A 20,348-nucleotide genomic window follows, 5' to 3' on the forward strand; every position below is an offset into this window, starting at 1 on the left:
TGCTAAGCCTTTTAAGATGGCTGTTGATGCAAGTGATACAGGAACTGGGGCTGTTTTGCTGCAAGAGGATGATCAGGGAATTGAACATCCTGTATCTTATTACAGTAAGAAGTTCACTCCACCTCAAAAGAACTACTCAACTATTGAGAAAGAGCTTTTGGCCTTGATTTTGGGTTTACAGCATTTTTCATTTTATTTGTGTTCTGGTTTTGACCCCATAGTCATTTATACCGATCATAACCCACTGAAATTCCTTAGTAAGTTTAAAGATAAAAATCAGAGATTGACAAGATGGAGTCTACTTCTTCAGGAGTATTCATTAGACATACAACATGTCAAGGGGAAAGAAAATGTTATTGCAGATTGCTTATCCAGACTTTAGACAGATTGTTTTAGAGTAATAAGAAATTTCCTTTGTAAATTTCTTTTTTCTTTGTGGGGAGGTGTTACATAGCCTATGATTTCATCATCCTTTGTGTAATTTTAACGCACAGTATGCTGCATGTTTGATCACGAGCGTGTTCTGCCTCAGTTCCCACCTTCTACCGTTATAGTAGAGTAAGTTGTTCTCTCTGTTGTCCAGAGCGGGATTGTGAACTCTATGTCCCCATGGCTTTCATTTGCGCGTCCCTCTTACAAGTTGTATCAGGCTCTGCCGGCCCCTATATAATGAGCTCAATCTCTGCATCATTGCCACTTAGATCTGCTCCTCATTTTGTTCACATCTCTGTCCTCCCCTGTACAGATATTATTATTGTGAGTGCTCAAGAAGTCTCCAACCATCTAGCAGCTGCGTGTAATTTGAGTATAACTGTTGTTGCATTTTTTCTTGTACTGTATAGCATAAGTTTAATTTGTAGGCCTAGTGAAGTTTTTGTAATTCGTGTGGGGTTCTTTATGTCAGTCATTTTTGATAATAGTTTGTATCTGTAATTATTTATCTGGCATTCACTGAGTATTATCTGGTATCTCATTTTATCAGGGCTGACTTAGATAAAATTTACTCTTGCTAATTTCGTGTTAATAGAGGCTATTGCAGTTAACCATATATTTAACCTGTTTTTGCCATTACATTATCCTTATGAGTCCTGAATGTTTTGTTGTTAATTTAAGCATTAAACTTTAACTTGTAATTTTACCTAACTCTTTTGTTTTGAACCTGGAACTTTACGGGACAGTAGTGACTCTTCGTATTCTCACTTAAAGTGTACATTATCTTTCTCTGTTCCGTAACAATATATATATATATATATATATATATATATATATATATATATATATATATATATATATATATATATAAATATATATATATACTCACCCACACAAGCTCTGATCCAAGGAGTTCTAATAACAGTTGACAAGCTCAGTTTTCTTGAGCATGAGACACTTTGGTTACCTCTTCAAACCACAGTTCTCTGGTCCCTCCTTTATCCTCACATTTTTTAAAACGTTCCTACTCTGATTGAATTGTCACTGAAAGTTTTCTTTCTTCATGGTCGTCAGAATTACCGTAGTTGCGGGAGTGTATGTCCATCATCATGTCAAAACTATCTCCTTTCACCAGGTGCTTCACTGTGGGGAAGTACCAGAATTCATACATTGCTAATCAGGTGGGTGATGTGGGTGTGGGACTAACAGAATCTGATAGGCCAAATGCTGCTGGGTAAAGTGCGTTATACAGTTTTGTGTCAATGTGTGTTGTTTTGGTAAAGAAGCCACCCACTAAGCCAGTTCTTGCGCCATTTGTATCTAACAGCTTATTGTAAGCAGCGATTCAAAGCTTTCATATTGAAAGCAGCATTTGCATTAATATAATTTGGTGCGAAATTTTGAGCTCTGTCGGATCTCGGTGGCACTGGTGTCTTCCACGGCAAACTGTCTTTGGGTATCTGGGATATGCCCTTACCCCAAGTTTCTTAGAGTTTCAAGACCTTGGATTAAAATATTGCATCCAGTACTCGTGAACCATTGAGGTAGGAGGCGGATAAATGACTCGATTCTCCTCTCGGTCGTCTGTGAGGATACATGAAACTAACTTAGCGTCGATTCATATGGGAAAATGGAGTGTGGGAGAGTTACATAATGTTAATTTTGCTTTAGTAACTGTGCACTGGCGCCGGTATTGTGTTGTCAGGAAATATATGGCAAAGAGGAGCGGATCTGACGAAGACTTATTGAAACTGCAATGCGTATCAGTGGTCACAATTATTAAATCCCGTGTGTGTGTGTGTGTGTGTGTGTGTGTACTACTACAGGAGAGAGAGAGAGAGAGAGAGAGAGAGAGAGAGAGAGAGAGAGAGAGAGATTGCTCTTTTATTCTCATTTCTGGAAGCGCAAGGATTTGTACATGCTAATTTGTCTTCGTTTGTCCCACTTGTGAAGCAGGTGAGACAGACAGGTGCAAAATAGGCGAGACAATTGCAGAACAGGCGAGACAGGTGAAGAGTTGGTGAGACAGATACAAAATAGGTGAAATGGAAAGAATTGTTGAAGCAGGTATACAACAGAAGAGGCAAGGCATGTATTGATTTGGCAGGTGAAGGATTGGGAGGTGACTGGACAAATACGCAAAGCCTGTCGTCCAATGAAACTCTCATATGCCACTAGTTATCTCTATGTTGCACCATCACCGATACACAGTGTGAGGAGTTGGTAGAGCCAGATGATGAGGAGGAGGGAGGAGAGGTGAATGGAAAAAGAGAAAGGGAGTGGGTGAGAAAGGAAGTGCAGAGGAAGTGCCCCTCTCCCTGTGACGACTCAACGAGCTGCCTGGAACCACTGTCTGACTCACTTTTTCTTCATTTCTGCAACATTTGTGGTCTTTCTTCTAACATTTTCTCTGTTGAGCACCATCTCTCCCCCTCTAAACCTCACCTTCTCCTCTTAACTGAGACCCAGCTGTCTGAGGCAACTGATAACAAACCCTTTTCTGTATCCTCATACTTTCTCAAAACTCATTTCAAAGCCAAAGGTGGCTGCTGTGTATATGTAGGCAACGACTTAGCTTGCTTTCGTGTTCCTGAACATCTCTTCTGAATACTCTACTCTCTGGCTTCGGCTTTCCTGTCACTCTATGACCAGATATATCTGTACTGTTTACTTGTCCCCTAATTCTACCAACTAAGAAAAATTCTTGGACTATCTTACTTGTACGATGGAACACATTCTATCCGTTTCTCCTTTCTCTGAAGTCTCCATTCTGCGAGATTTCAATGTTCACCACCACCTTTGGCTCTCCTTTCCTTTCACAGATCCACCTGGTGAACAAGCCAACATCTTTTCTATCCTTAATGACCTAGAGAAGCTTGGATAGCACCTTGCCCGTATTCCTGACGCATTGGAGAGTTCCAACATTTGACCTCTTCCTTACAGTTGATCCTTCTTCTTACACTAAAATTTCCTATCCGTTGGGCTCCTCCAGTCACAACCTTCTTACTTTAACCTGTCCTATCACTCCAGTATGGCCTGTGGACCCTCCAAAGAAACGTCGGTTGTGGCACTCTGGAGCTCTTGATTGGGAGGTCCTCAGACAGTACTTCTTCGATTTTCCCTGGAATGATTATTGCTTCCATGGCCAGGAGCCTTCAGGGCATGCCTCGTGCAATAAGGAGGTTATTCTCTCGGGCATGGAAGCATACATTCCTTTCTCATATCCTTTGACTAATGCAAGAAAACCTTGGTTTAATCACACCTGTTCTAATATTGTCCACAACAAGGAGAGGGCCTGTAAAAGGTACCGGAATCAACCCACCCATGAAGCACATTTTTTATATTTTTCTGCCTGGATTGTGCTAAGTCTGTTCGCTGTGCTAAAAATAATTTCATCCATACTAAATGCTCTCAACTCTTCAAATCGAATTCTTCCCGCTTCTTCTGACACCTTGCCAAAAACCTTTCTAGCAATTTTACCTTATCATTTCTCCCTCCTCTTTTCTGCTCTGATGTTCTTTAGCTATTTCTTCTGCTGATAAAGCAGATCTCTTCACTCAGAATTTCACCTCCAATTCCACCTTAGATGATTCCGGTGTTGTTCCTCCATCACTTCCCCCCTTTGCCTTCCTAATGGCTGACATTAAAATTTCTTTAGCTGATGTATTTTCTGCCATCACTGGTCTCAATACTAACAAGGCATATGGGCCTGATGGGGTCCCTCCTGTTGTCCTCAAGAACTGTGTTTCTGTGCTTATACCCTGCCTAGGTAAACTCTTTCGCCATTGTCTATCAACCCGTACCCTTCCTTCTTGCAGGGAGTTTGCTCTCATTCAGCCAGTCCCAAAGAATGGTGTCCATTCCCAACCATCTAACTACCGTCCAATTGCTTTAACATCCTGTGTCTCAAAAGTATTCGAGTCCTTAACAGAAAAAAAAAAAGTAAGGGTTCCGTCAGAGACGCTCCACTAGCGATATTCTCACCTACCTTTCAGACTCGTGGTCATCCTTCATTCTGGACTTTGGCAAAAGCATTGCCATTGCACTTGACATCTCAAAAGCTTTCGATCGAGTCTGGCATAAATCTTTAATTTCCAAACTGCCTTCTTACAGTTTCTATCCTGTTATCTGTGCCTTCATCTATAGCTTCCCTCCTGGTCGTTCTATAGCTGCTGTTGTAGATGGCCCCTATTCTTCTAGATCTATCAACAGTGATGTTCCTCAGGACTCTGTCCTATCACCAACTCTCTGCCTTTTATTCATCAATGACCTTCTGATCTGTACATCTAACCCTACCCACTCATACACTGATGATTCCACCCTTCACTCTTCCATGTGGTTCCTGCAACATCCATCTCAGCAGTTACTTCAACAAACAAGGGGTGAGGCTATGGCACACCTAATGTCTGACTTGGCTTGTATCTCTGATTGGGGTAAAAATAATCTTGTTATTACTGCATCAGAGATTCAGTTCTTACACCTATCAACCCGGCAAAATCTTCCACAGGAGTACCCACTAATGTTTAATAATATCCAGCTCAGTCCTGCATCATTCTTAAACATACTTGGGGTTTCATTTACTCGGAATTTATCTTGGAAAAATCATATTACATCTCTTGCAAAATCTGCTTCCAAGAAATTAGGTGTGCTAAGCCGACTCCGTGCCTTCTTAACCTCTGCACAGTTATTGACTTTTTATACGGGTATTATTCGCTGCTGTGTAGTGTACAGTTCTCATATGTGGGGAGGCTCCCAATAGGGTGGAGTCAGAGGCTTTTCGTCTCATCAACTCTCCTCGTCTTACTGGCTCCCTTCAACCTCTGTCTCATCGCCGCACTGTTGCATCAATATCTCTTTTCTGTCCCTGCTTCAATGGTCACTGCTCCTCTGAACTGCCTGCTTGCATCCCTCCACCTCTACGACGGGCGCGTAGCACCCGTCTAGCCAGAAGCTGTCATCCCTTTCTCTGTCCAACTCTCTAATGCAAGAGTTAACTATTACTCTAATCTTTAATATATGCAACAGGTCACTTCTGGAGCTGTCTCTCTCTGTCTGTATTTCCTACTTCCTATGATCTCTCTGTCTGTATTTCCTACTTCCTATGATCTCTCTGTCTGTATTTCCTACTTCCTATGATCTCTCTGTCTGTATTTCCTACTTCCTATGATCTCCAGTCTTTCAAATGCAGTGTGTCCAGGTATTTCAAAATGAACACATCTTGAATTTGGCTAACTTTTGTATTTTTTTTTCCTTGGAAGGAACGTTTTGTGGGCTCATAGCCTTTGGTTCCTTCTCACTTACATAATACAAGGGTAAGAGAGAGGTACTATGAGAGGCGAGAAAAGTTATGGGCGAGGAGAGATAAAGGCTACTCGTGCAAGGAAGAAATGGGTATGATGTTGTATGGAACGCAGGAAAAGAGGAAGTGTGAATTAGAGGGAGAGAGTGAAAGATAAAGGGAGGTATTATATCTGGGAAAGAAATAACGTGAGAAAAAATAATTGGGAAGCTGGGTTTTTAGAAGAGAAGCTAGGTTAAGACAGATTCTAGAAGCATCTACCGTGAAGGAGAGAGAGAGAGAGAGAGAGAGAGACAGACAGACAGACAGACAGACAGACAGACAAAGGATACTAAGTTAAAAGAAATATTGATGGTCAGAGAAACTACCCGTGAAAAAGATATGAGAAAAATGGGAGTTTGTGGGTCTGCATGCACATCAGTAAGGATATACGATTTGTGGGAGTGAGAAAAAAGGTGGTAGCGTCCTGGGGAGAGAGAGAGGGGGGGGGGAATGCAGGAAGAGAGGGAGAAGAGAGGATGACTGTGGATGTGTAGACAAGTGAACAAGGGAAGGAATGATGAGAAAGTATGCTGTTTATACATGTATTTATTCTCTCTCTCTCTCTCTCTCTCTCTCTCTCTCTCTCTCCCTCTCTCTCTCTCTCTCTCTCTCTTCCATCCAGTTTCACCTCTGAACTCCTTTTCTTCTCTCTTCTCTCATCTGGCTTTCCAGTCCTTATGGACCTGCCATACAAAACCCACCTTGATTTTCAACCATTGAACTTGCTCTCCCTTTCTCCTGCAAATCCAGGTCAAAAACTACATCAAAATGAATATAATCTGGTCGCCAATCACCTTTAATTTCGGTCCCGGTAGTCAGGCGAGGGTGAATCCTTTTGTTTTGGTCGGATTGGGACAGTTCGGTTCTGCTCGAGTCCGCATGTGGTGTAGTGTGTTGGTGTGCTCAAAGCGAGCGGCCCCGCGTGAGGGATTTAAGGTGCTGAATGAAATCGTTTTCCTTTTCTGTAAGATATTTGTCATCGATTGAGGAAAAACATGTGTACTGAGTGAAAAAAAAAATAATAATTTCATGAGACTGTCTTTGATAGATTCCTTGTTTGTGTATATTCTTTAGTTTTGACGCCTTGAGCCCGAAGACTTTTTTTCTTATAATCTCTTCGTGACTGAAGTTCAGGTAGACTTTGAAATTTCATGGTTAAGTGTAGTTTAAATTAGTCGCATACACACGAGAAGTAATTCCTAGGCAAAAAAAAAAAAAAAAAAAAAAACGCTGACGTTTCCTAACTAAATGAACAAGTACAAAAATATTATACACGGAAGCTTCAGGGCTATTTGGTTAGGGCCCGATGTGTGGTGTGGTGTTGGAGGGCGGTTTTGTGTAATGCAGTGTGAATGGATAGTGTGCTGTAGTATACTGTGGTGTGGTATTGTGTAGTTTGATGTGGTATGGTACGATGTGTCTTCTGGCTTAGTTAAAGTCTTTGGAACTTAAGCACTTAAATGGACGTCCAGGAACTGAAGCACTTAAATGGACGTCCAGGAACTGAAGAGATATGAGGATTCATTAAGTTCTTTTCCTCTGAGTCGTTATGTGGCAATGTGGCAGGACGTCTTTCTGTTATACGCTTTTTCGCCCTCATAGTTGTACTTCGCTGAGGAGAGATTTTGAGATATGAGGGGAATATATATATATATATATATATATATATATATATATATATATTACGAGTATATATACAGAGAGAGAGAGAGAGAGAGAGATTGATAGATATGTATATACATATTTTCCTTGATATCTCAGTCTGTTCTAAACAAGATTACATAGCTAATGTGGCGTTCGTATTAATGAAACTGGCAAATACTCAGAAAGCACATACCTCCGCCAATGCTGCTACCATTAAATAGGATCCGGATCCGGATCCGTGGAGATATTGTTTGAAATTCACATGATCCAAACCCGTGCAAAAATTTAATTAACTGTTCCTTGACCCATGGCCCATACTTCCACAAAATTTATTTGAAAAACACTGAGAACAGTTGGAGATATTTTGCGGGATACATAGGATCCAAATCCAGATCCACCTCCAAATTTAATCAGTTCTGTCTTGGCCCATGACCCACCCTTCCACAAAATTTCATGGTAATTCATTGAGAACTTTTGGAGATATTGTGCTGGATACTCCGGATTTAATCAATTCTGTCTTGGTCCATGGCTCACCCCTCCACAAAATTTCATTGAAAATCATTGAGAACTTTTGGAGACATCGAATGGACAAAGAAACAGGCAAACATAAGAGAATACACAACCTCCTCCAACCTCCTTGGCGGTGATAATTAATAGACATCCTAGAGATGGCAGGGTTAAAAAAATTATTCGTTAATTTCCTTTGTTGTGAGTCTTTTTGGTAACTGCAAAAACATCGTTAAGTAATTTTAACCCTTTAGATGGTGCTGGAGAGGGATATAACTGGGCCAATCCAGTGTCGTTATACAAGCGCTTATTCCCTATCCATCGGAAAACGGAATGGCCTACAGGAGAAGAGCAACTGCAGCCTGCAGTCCATCGGGTTCACGTTCAATCATGAGGTCACAATAAGTACCCACGAACCAAGTGTCATTCTTTATTCCTAAATTTTCCTGTTTCCAGACGTTTTTCAGCTTTAGCGGGAAAAAAAATACTCTTGAGCAGAGTGGGAATAAATCAAGGCTATGTCTGTCCTCACCAGGCTGAACCGTTTCTCTCAAAGGCGAGCAGAATTTTTTGTGTTATGGTACCAAGAATAAAACATAACACTTCGGCGCACCGACATACGGGTATATGAAATTTGTGGTAGGGAGAAAATCATTCACTATACGTGTGTGTGTGTGTGTGTGTGTGTGTGTGTGTGTGTGTGTGTGTGTGTGTGTGTGTGTGTAATGGTAGGAGAGGCCCTAGAACCTACAGTACTTCTTTTTGTAATTGATATTTGAAGAGATCAATACATCCACATCCATCAATGCAAATTATTTCCGGTAGTTTTAACCCCTTCCTTTCGATGACTTTTTATATGTGCTGTCTCCAGATGCTTTTAGTAAACTTAAGGAAGTCGTCTTCTAGTTAAAAAGTGAATGATTTATATATCAAACTTTCCCCTCCGAAACGTATCAACCGTGATTGTAGTGAAGAAGTTGATTCAGGGTAAAAAGGAAAAAAATATATAGTGATTCAATACTGTAAATAGTAAGTACAGAGGAGTACATCGGAATACAAAGGAAACCAAACGGCAACAGACCTGTTGGTACTTTCGTGGCTGTTTGATATAGCAAAGATTATAACTAACAAAAATTATTCTGTCAGCCATAAACAAGGATAGAAAAGCAGGAAAGCTCCCACCCACCCACCAAACCCATCAGCCGAAGCCAGAAGGAAACAGTGAGAAGGTCCAACATGCAGCATAGAAAGTCTGTAACGGAAATATCATAGTAAATCTTGTTCTACACTATCTATATGAAAAAGAATAATAACATTAACTCAACAATATTTATCGATGTTGGTTTGCGAATAGTACCATTTGGCTCCGGAAAAAAATAAAGTTTAAATACACACCAACTGTATTATTCAGGAGTGAACATACTAAGCTGAAGGATAGAAGACTGGTACTTATCCAAGCGGCTCTCAAGCGTTAGTACTGTATTACAGTTTACTGCACTGGAGGGTAAATTTGTGCTATATATCTAGAACTCTAGTAATTAAGAAATGCTTAGTTTCATGTGACTGGAATTGTTTGCCGATAATTTTATGCCCATTACCTCTAGTGTAATATGAGATGTCAACTGTAAAGTATTTATTAGTAGCCTCATTATCATGTCTTGTCAGTATTTTGATTAACTGAAAATCATCTCCCGAAAATATGCCTTTAGTTAAGATAAAGAGAATCAAGGCTTGTAAAAGCTCCACTTATGGTTTATTTCTCAGTCTATGTATCATTATTGTCACTCTTCGTTCCACTCACTCAAGTATCTCTAAATCTTTTTTGTGATATGACTTCTAGAACTAAACACTGTACTATGAGTGTGGGCGTAAAAGAGAATTTTGCAAGATGATATTTTTTTATTTACAGTTTATTCGAATGCTCTACCAATTAGTCTAATGCAGTTATTTTTTTGGCCAACTTAACAGCCTTCGTACACTGTTTGCTTAACACAAGGTCAATCAATCAATCAATCAATCATTTCCTGTGTCACACCACGGGATGCATAGGGCCTCAATGAACTCTCTCCACCAATATTGGTCTCTTGCCATCTCCTTCAGGTCCCACCAACATTCCTCTCCCGCTTCTCTTTTCATTGTCCTCAACCAGGTTTCCCTCGGCCTACCTCTTCCCCTTCTTCTTCCAGCAGTCCACTTGTTCTGGTGTCAACATCTTTTTCCTTATGAAGTTGTAGTATCACGCATTTTACATGGTAATTTTTAAAGCTGTTTAGTCATAATTAACAGTGTGTAATGAAGTGTGAATGATGAACAACCAAATATCATTTCGCTGTTAGCTGTGGTATAGGAAGGAGGTGGATGGCAGACCACAAGGGCCACCCTGTTTCAATTATAAAAAGAAGGTTAGGAGAAGTGAAAATATATCTGAATAAGTGCGTAAGTGTAAAGTCCTGGGGAACCATTTATTATATTGGTATATGTGAATGTACTTAATACCATTTTATAGAGGTGTATAATGTGTTAGTAGAGTTGTCATTTATCTCTACTTTTTGCATAAGCCCAGAGTATATGTAATGCTCGGCACCTCACTTTTTAGCTGACCTAAGCACCGCTCCCTTGTCCGGCTCGGTGAGTGTACAGCGTCAGAGAGATCGCTTTACAGTTATAAAGGGAGGTGGTGTCGCTCCTACATATCTCTCGGGTCGCAGTTATATTATTCTGTACCCAATAAAGAGAGATTTAATCTACTCATTTCTGTCACCTTACGCTACCACTTAATAACAGACCAGCTTCCATCTTCTCGTGGCAGAGGACCTTTGGTGGGAAGTGTCGGGCAGTGACGGCGAGTGGCTGACGTGTACTACAGACAGTGTCGTCGATCCAACACGGTGGTCTAGTTATACTACACAGCAGAACACTTAATATGTAGTCAACTGCTACTCCATAACGGCTACATTAAATTGTTTGGCCAGCAGTGCGACGATACATTTTATTGGTGCTAGCGGTGGCACGATATTTAGTGCTAGCCGTGTACCGATACACACTCTGGCACATCCTGTATTAAAAAGCCTTCTTTTCTATATATGTGTCCCAGCCATTTCCAGCGAGACAGTCTCACACAAGGTTATTTGCTATTATAATTCATTCATCTTATTCCATGGCTGACATTATCTAGGTGAGTATTGTTCATAGTGTAACTGGCTTTTTCAATCCGCATATTGCTTATACTAATATTATAGTTCATCCGCCAGGTTAGGGCCCAGTAACACAGTAGATACAGGTCACTCTGAATTGACTGTAAAGATGTATCTGCTCTCTTTCCAACTTTAGTACGATCAGCAAATTTGGATATTTTACGAAGTAAACACTCAACTTAAATTGGACCCAATAATGAACCCTGTGCACCACTAGTAGCATCTTTCCAGTCTGATTCTTTACTATTTATTACAACTCTGTTTGCATCCCGAAGCTAATTATCGATCCACCCAAGCACACTACTTCTGAACCCATGCACATTAGATTTTTGAAGTAATCTTTTATGAGGAATTATCTGATCAGATGCTTTTTGAAAATCGATAGTCAATGTCATCGGATCTAGTCTCATCGTATATTTTGAATATACCATAGAAGAAATCCAAGAGACTTGTACGTCAAGAGCGAGTATTAAAAAACACATGTTGTGGACCATTGACTAAATTATTAAATTTTAAGTGCATAACAAACTTATCTCTGGTAATAGTTTCCAATAGCTTGCACACCACCGAAGTGGAGCTTATACTGAGTGATGATTTTCTGGCTGCGATTTGCTGCCTTCTTTGAATATCGGAGTCACACTTGCTAGTTTCCATTCGCGAAGGTCTTTAATATTTCTCAGTGATTTAGTAAATACCACAGCTATTGGCTTTGATATTTCATTCACTGCTTCTTTCAGAATGCACGGTGATACTTTATCTGGCCTCTTTAAGCTTTCCGATGACAAGATGTACATTATTCTTGTTAACAGTAATGACACTAATTACGTTATCCTCCTCTACGACAACAGGGAAAGCTGCGGAAATTGAATGTGTATTTACAGTTGTAAACACAGATGCAGAGAAAGCGTTGGGAAATTTAGCCATTTCATTGTCATCAATACCATATTCTCCATTATCAGTAAGAAAGAAATGTAACACTGACTCAGTGCTGGAACTGGAACCTAACAAAGAAACTATATAATTATTCAGTGCCGAAAATAGTAAAAAATATCGAAATGATATAGGGATTTAGGTTTCGAAATGTAACTAAGAGAGAAATGATATAGTGATTCAGTGCCAGAAATGGTACCTAACATAGAAATGACACTGATTCTCTGATGTAAATTTGACTAACCTGGTCCCCCTCTTACCGCCAAACAAAAAGAGACACAGAAGGGGATTACCTGACTCCGGAACGAAGTTACAGCAATGCATCACCTTTGTTTCATGCTTGTTGAATTACGCTCTTGATGCCGTGATCGCCTGGGAGGGGGAGGTGTGGGTGGTGGTAATGAGGTACCTTTCCTTCTTGCTGGAAATTTGCTCTCATTCAGCCAGTTCCAAAGAAGGGTGACCACTCCCAACCCTCCAACTATCGTCCAATTGCTTTAACGTCCTGTATTTCAAAAGTTTTTGAGTCAATTCTCAATAGAAAAATTTTAAGGCATCTTTCCTATCACAACCTTCTTTCCGATCGTCAGTACGGGTTCCGTCAGGGACGCTCCACTGGCGATCTTCTCACCTACCTTTCAGACTCCTGGTCATCCTCCTTTCGGGACTTTGGGGAAAGCTTTGCCATTGCGCTTGACATCTCAAAGGCTTTCGATCGAGTCTGGCATAAATCTTTAATTTCCAAACTGCCCTCCTACAGTTTCTATCCTTCAATCTGTGCTTTCATCGCTAGCTTCCTTTCTGGTCGTTCTATAGCCGCTGTTGTAGACGGCCATTGTTCTTCTCCTAGATCTATTAACAGTGGTGTTCCTCAGGGCTCTGTCCTATCACCAACTCTCTTCCTTCTATACATCAATGATCTTCTAAGCTGTACATCTAACCCTATCCACTCATACGCTGATGACTCCACACTTCACCTTTCCATTCGGTTCCCGCAACGCCCACCTCAACAGTTACTTCAACAAACAAGGGATGAGGCTATGGCACACCTAATGTCTGACTTGCCTCGTATCTCTGACTGGGGTAAAAATAATATGGTTGTTTTTAATGGATCTGAGACTCAGTTCTTACACCTATCAACCCGACAAAATCTTCCACAGGTATACCCACTAATGTTTAATAATATTCAACTTAATCCTGCATCATCGTTGAACATGCTTGGGGTTTCATTTACTCGGGACTTATCTTGGAAAGATCATATTACAGCTCTTGTAAAATCTGCTTCCAAGAGATTGGGTGTGCTAAGCCGACTCCACTCTTTCTTTACCCCTGCACAATTGTTGACTCTATACAGGGGTTTTATCCGCCCCTGTTTGGAGTACAACTCTCATGTGTGGGGAGGCTCCCCACATACAGCTCTTCTCAATAGGGTGGAGTCAAAGGCTTTTCGTCTCATTAACTCTCCTCCTCTTACTGACTCCCTTCAACCTCTGTCTCTTCACCGCACTGTTGCATCTTTATCTCTTTTCTATCGCTACTTTAATGGTCACTACTCCTCTGAACTGTCTGCTTGCATTCCTCCACCTTTAAGACGGGCGCGTAGCACCCGTCTGGCAGCAAACTCTCATCCCTTTTCTGTCCAACTCTCTAATGCAAGAGTTAACCGTTACTCCTAGTCTTTCATTTATGCAACAGGTCAGCTCTGGAACTGCCTCCCTCTGTCTGTATTTCCTGTTGCCTATGATCTCCAGTCTTTCAAACGCAGTGTGTCCAGGCATCTCAAAATGATCGGATCTTGAATTTGGCTCTCTATTGTATTTTGTTTTTCTCTTGGAGGGAACTGTTACTGCGGGCTCATGGCCTTTGGTTCCTTCTTCCTCGCATAAAAAAAAAAATGGCGTGGCACTGTCAGTTTGTTGATCAGAAGTCAGTAAATTTGGGTAGGAGGTCGAGTAGATGGTTTGTTAAAAAGCTATTCAGGAAGTCTGGTTTGTTAGGCAGTTGGTCTGGATGTTGGGTGGTAGCTTTGTTAATCAGCTGTTTTTCTTTTTTTCTACACTAACGTTCCACCAACAGGTTCACTCTGCCTAACTTTGATTTGATATCATGACCATTGCGTCCATCACCATCATCATCAATATCATCATCATCGTCATCGCTGCCGTCGTTGTCGTCTTCAAAGCGTCTTTTCCGAACGAAGCATGTTTTGAAACAGGGAAAAGGGAAACTCACATCTAATCGCTCATCACTCAGCTCCCCATATTTCTCTCCTCCAGAATCATGTGCTTGAATACTGTTTTTTTTTTTTTTATATATATATATTAATGTTACCTCAAGGTAATTTTATTCAAGGTGGGAAAGATCTCTCGTGCTATATTGATAAGTGGAAACTGTAACTATATTCATTTTACCTTAACCTGACCTAAAGCTATCGTCTCCATTTTGAATATTAATAGCACAAGAATACAATGTCACTCACGAGCTACTGTGGAAAGGATGTAGAACCGTTTCCTTCTCTTTTTTCTGCCACTTAGCTAAATGAAACAAACTATAAAAAAGCCAAACCTTGGGCCAAGTTAAGCTGTAATTAATATACAACCTACCTCCTTCAGCACTGGATAAAATCATACGGATATGGCAAGGGCAAAATATGACCCCATCATTGTGAAATTCGTTAATAGCTGCATAGTATCCGTACTGAAGTCGATTGTGAACATCATCCTGACATTACCGGCACTTCACTTGTAACGCTTTCAACACGTGGAAGTCTATTTTTAGTTTTCCTAGTATCATACGGCGTCAGTCAGCTTAGGAGAGCACTTTGGTAGTGAAGGGGTGAATGAAGGATGTTGCTAAGTCCTCCAGTTAGGGAGATTTCTCTCAAGCTAAATAAATTTCCTTGGTGTCAAAGAGCAGCATATGAGGGACGTCGCCATACTGAAGCGGTTCAGAGTCCCATAATGTTACTGAATCATCACCTTTAACCCGTTCAACCCAAGGATATCATTTTTCCATACAGGAGTATCACAGGGATGGGCTCTGTCTGTCTGACTCTCACTACCGATTATCTGACGCGAGTTGCTTCACTTCCTTAGACTTCAGCGAATATACCAAAACCTTTCTCACACCACGCAAACACTCATACCACACCTCACCGAGGGCAGTAAACGGAGGACCGTGACACTCCCGGTACCTTATTATTTGTTTAAATTTTCTTCTTGGTACGGCCAGAGGATTTCGTATTGTTAGGAAAGCACTGAATTAGTCAAGGTGCTAGTGATGGCTATATCTGCAGTTCTGCATGTTACCGTGAAGCAGAAAAAAGACTAATTACTACATACTCCAAAAGTATCTACAATATTTATACATGCACCAACATAATTTCCAAAACACCCCCTCACAGGACGTTAATCAGGACTATACTCGGAAATAAGTTAGGAAAAAATATATATGAACTAAAAGGAATGTCATAGTAGTGAAAGGAATTACTAGCCGTATCGTAATATTACAAAAGTACCCTTTCAGCACTCTGGCTCCCGTGACCCAGATCAGTATTCTCATCGTTTAAGAAAGCTTCTGTACCTGTATCTTCTTCCATAGCGATCCATTTCTTTTATTCAGTTGGGTAACATAATTTTTTATGTAATTTATGCTGAGTGTGGTGGCATTTGAATGATTTAAATGACACAGAAACAAATAGTAAGGAGAAATAAGCCAAATAAATCGTTTAGGAAGATTTTTTTTTCCCCCTTTACCGACGAGAATGTGGGCCGCTGTCTCAGCTGAATTAAAATGTCATGATGTTTGAGTTGCCATTCCAGCACTTATGGTATACCATGACACTCACGCCCCTGTGACTCACTCTCTGTTAAATAAAATCGTCTAATGTTACTGCAGTTGGATAGAATACTGTAGTCACTCAGCTGAATAAAACCATCTGGTGTAAGCTGAAATAGAATACGGTATTAGTAGTGACCCAGCCATGAAAGCAGAGACAGGGTATCCATGCTATGCTTTTGCATTTAATAACAAAATCACTAGAGTTTACGAAATCAAATATTAATGTTTGTTTGTGTAATTCATATTAGCTCCAACGCAATATCAAATTATTTCACATCGAAAATACTACAATTCTGACCGTGTGTATGTTGGGGAAGGGAGGGCACAGTCGAAACTGCCAAAAGAGTTTCCATCTGACTTAACTGCACTTGGGTCATTTATGAAACCGTTTCAATTCCATGTCGACTAAAGTTTTCTAAAGGAGTGTTTTGACCCCTAATTGCTCACATTGGTTTTACATAACTCGGTATGGGTAGTGAGATTTTCCGTGGAGAGTCCTTTATCGACGCATAATTCGTTGGTTTCAGGCAAAGCGAAGCGCGGTCCAGAATTGGCGCTCACTTGGGTAAATGCTGATCAGCCCGATAGGGCCACGAAACCCTCGTGTCAGAGTAATAGATTTTGTAATTATTTCAAGGCTATTTTTAGTGGTGCGACACTAGGCACAGTCCTAACAGGCAGTTCTCTAGGATTCAGCAATCCTCCTACGTACTTTCCCCCCACATATTACCATTTCGGTGCTAACACCCATCATCAGTACTGAATTAATGCTAGGGCTTTCTCGTCTTGGACTGGTGTAACGGTATTAGAGTGGATGTTTTTACGACATGTTGACGGGTCTTAACCCCTTTTCACCACGCGTCCTCCGTATGGGAAAGAACTGGGCATTTTCAGCATTTAATAAAGAAGGGAACCCCGGGGCATGTACCTATGAGTTTTGCGACTATGAGCCGACAGGCGGAGGGCGGTACGCCTAGCACCCTTCCAGCAATATCCCTCGCGCAGGGACTCTGGGAGCTAAGGGGTTGATTTAAGTAATTAAAGTCTGCTGTGACGAAATTCAAATCCTTAAAACCATAAACAACTCCTTGCAGGTCACCACTTCACCTACTAGGCCTCTGCTTCCCTAATAAATATATACGGAAAAAAAGGCCTCATGAAGCAGGACTAGGTAGAATAAAACTGGAATAAAGGATTTTTATATCCGCTTAGGGCAGCGGTTCTGAACCTTTTTCGGGTCACGCCCTCCTTGGCATTGATCCATATATCCCCCCCACTCTTCCCTCTTCCTGCCATCACATTCCTAATTATTGTTGTTTACATGTTAACGTGGATGCGGTCCATCTTGAAGTATAAGATTTGCTGGAATTTATTTTCTCTTGACACAACCAGATGACAGAGAGAGAGAGAGAGAGAGAGAGAGAGAGAGAGAGAGAGATCTGGTAATAGAAAGAAAAGGGGAATAAATGTGCTTAGAAGGCTAGAGTAAAGATAGAAAATGAACACTGACTATAAATTAATGGTTCATCTTGAAACACACACACACACACACACACACACACACACACACACACACACACTATGGGAATCGTATTTCTCCTCTGAGTTCTGGCATCTCCCCAGGTTAAGAACCACAGGTGTAGGATACGGACGTAACATTGAAAGTGACAACACTGTTCTGTACCAGATACATCTCTCAAGGTGAAGATAACTGTTTGGCGGGAGCAAGAATAGCCACTTTGGCATTGTTGTTTTGGTCCCTGGGGTAAATGTGGATCCAATGGACTGTAGTCTGAAGTTACTCTCGGCTTGTATTCCATCATCTTTTGATGAAATAGGGAGCGAGTTGATGGATTTTTGTATAACCAGGCAATGGAGCCATCCAATCATATTGGTGTCACCACATGAAGGCGTCCCACTCCAGCATCACGTCAGAGTATGGAATGGGTTAATGGAGACTGTTTCTCAATCCTTCACTACTAAAGACATTTTCAAATATAAATTCGCCTGACCTTGGCAAGAAATGGTGTAATAAAAATCGTGGTATTGATAATGTTAAAACAGTTGAAGAGTTTGCGAAATAATGACTTAATGATATCTATTTACAGAATCCACGTTTTTGAAAGGTTAGTAGAGACTTGCTTATAATTGCAGAGTAACCATTGAACTTCTGTGGTAATATTAGCGATGATACAATAGGATTAGAAGATTATATTTCTAACACAAGATCTTTGCATTTAATTTAGTATCTGAGGATTCCTTTGAACTCAATTATCCCTTATATGGATGTATGATGTATGTTGAGTAAAGTAGTGCAGAGACGGTAAAAGTAACTGACAAGGTGCTTGTATGTGACAGAGGTGGAGGACAGGAAGAGGAGGAGACCGAAGATGAGATGGAGGGATGGGGTGGAGAGGTATATGAGAGAGAGGGATGTGAGTTGTGAAGAGGGCAGCCAGATGGCAGACAAAAGGATGGCATGGAGAGAGAGAGAGAGAGAGAGAGAGAGAGAGAGAGAGAGAGAGAGAGAGAGAGAGAGAGAGAGAGAGAAATATTAGGCGCATTGTTTGAAATAAGGCAGTCCATAATACCTATATACAAAATTCTAGTACTCTTCATCAGAGGGTTCGAGTCATTTATCAACTGGTTTTCACATTTAATTTTAACCTAACGCTGATACAACTAGATTAGCCTATTCGACTTGGGGAAGGGAATGCCACGGAACTGATTAATAATATTCTGAACAGTCTGCCTCGGTACGGCCAAGACAATAATGAAATGTGACTCGCATATTTTTCGACGTGGATATAAACTATCTTCAGGCATTTTATACAGCACATTTTTTTCATAACTTCAATGATACTTTTTAATATCGTCGTCTGCATCATCATCATCATTATAGTCAGTCCTCGTTGTCCTCGTGGTGATTATTATTATCACTTTCAACGTTTTTCTTATAGCCGTCGTCGATGTCATGGTCATCGTCATTGTCATAACGTAGTTCTTCATGTCATTATTATTAGTATCATCTCCGTCATTCTCATAGCCGTCGACTTTTTCGAATTCGAGATTTTCATGAGACGGGTGAGAAAGCACACACACAAACACACACACACACACACACACACACACACACACACACACACACACACACACACACACACACACACACACACTGTCCACCTTCAGCATTTAATTAGTATTACGTATTTGCTTCATTTAATTGTCGCCGTCCTTTTTTTTTTTTGCCTTATCTTGATCCAAATTTTTGTCCTTTTGCAACTTAGATCATGCACGCCAGTGGCAGAAAAAGACAGTACTATAACTGAACATCCATTCCATAGCACTTCTGTGAGACTAGCATCATATTCTAGTTTTATTATATTACTACTGTTTATCAGTCAAGATGGAAATGGGCATGTTTCTTCAGGTTAATGTGAAAAAGAGCTTAGCAGACGATGAGTCGCAAAGATTTTATTCAGCTGTGGTGTTCTCGGGACTCACAGAGTCTGCTTCCAACCACTACAGATCAGGATTTTCCCACAATGTGAATACAGTTGTTCTGGAGAAGGTTTGAATTAAATACTGAAGACTTTCACGTATGTAGATCCCTCTACTGCACTGAAATTTTATCTTATTAATGCCATATTCAAAGGCAGGTATGAGGGGAGTCAGAAGGTCTTTTAACTGCTTCAGTCCGGGTGATGTATTTTAATGTTTTATTAATGCTATCTAAAGATTATTTCGGATGAGCTTTTGAAATAAAACTTACAACGAACGGGTAAATGAAACTAGATCACACATATCCAGTTCAAAGTTTGTTTCCAAAGTTAGCTGTACAGTATATAATCGTTTCGTGATGAAAAATATGTTAACAGACTGAAGGGGTACAGTACTAAGATACCCTAGCCTCTGGCCCCAGTTCCTCGGCAGGGCGGGGGAGGATCCTAGAATTGCCTGTTACACTTAAGCATTTTCTCTAATTGTTTACCGTTTTTACGGTTAATCTTGCACTGCAGGATAAGATCGGCATGACATTGCACGTGATATGAAATGTTTAGTGACTGTTTAGTTTATAGATATTTAATTATGTAATCCACCGCCACATTCACAAGAAATCACCACCAACTCCCAGCCTTTATGGAAGTCTGTTATTACCACCATTTCAACCACCACAGCAGTACATCATCAACACCACCACAACAACAGCTTCAGCGGCACATCATAACATCAGCCACCACCACCACAGCATCGCATCCTAGCCAACCTCCAACACTTCATCACAATCCAACATCACCATTACTCACAGTCTCTCACAAAGCAGTTTCATCACCCTCAGCCACATAACTACACTACCACACTACCAGCATCACACCACCACCGTACTGCTCAACTACCATCATACCATACCAACACCATACCAAATTACCACCATAATACACACTACCACCAACATACCA

This window comes from Coenobita brevimanus, chromosome 77 (genome assembly GCF_032717465.1).
Source record: "Coenobita brevimanus isolate Jiangsu-jjx chromosome 77, ASM3271746v2, whole genome shotgun sequence".
Classification (NCBI taxonomy): domain Eukaryota; kingdom Metazoa; phylum Arthropoda; class Malacostraca; order Decapoda; family Coenobitidae; genus Coenobita; species Coenobita brevimanus.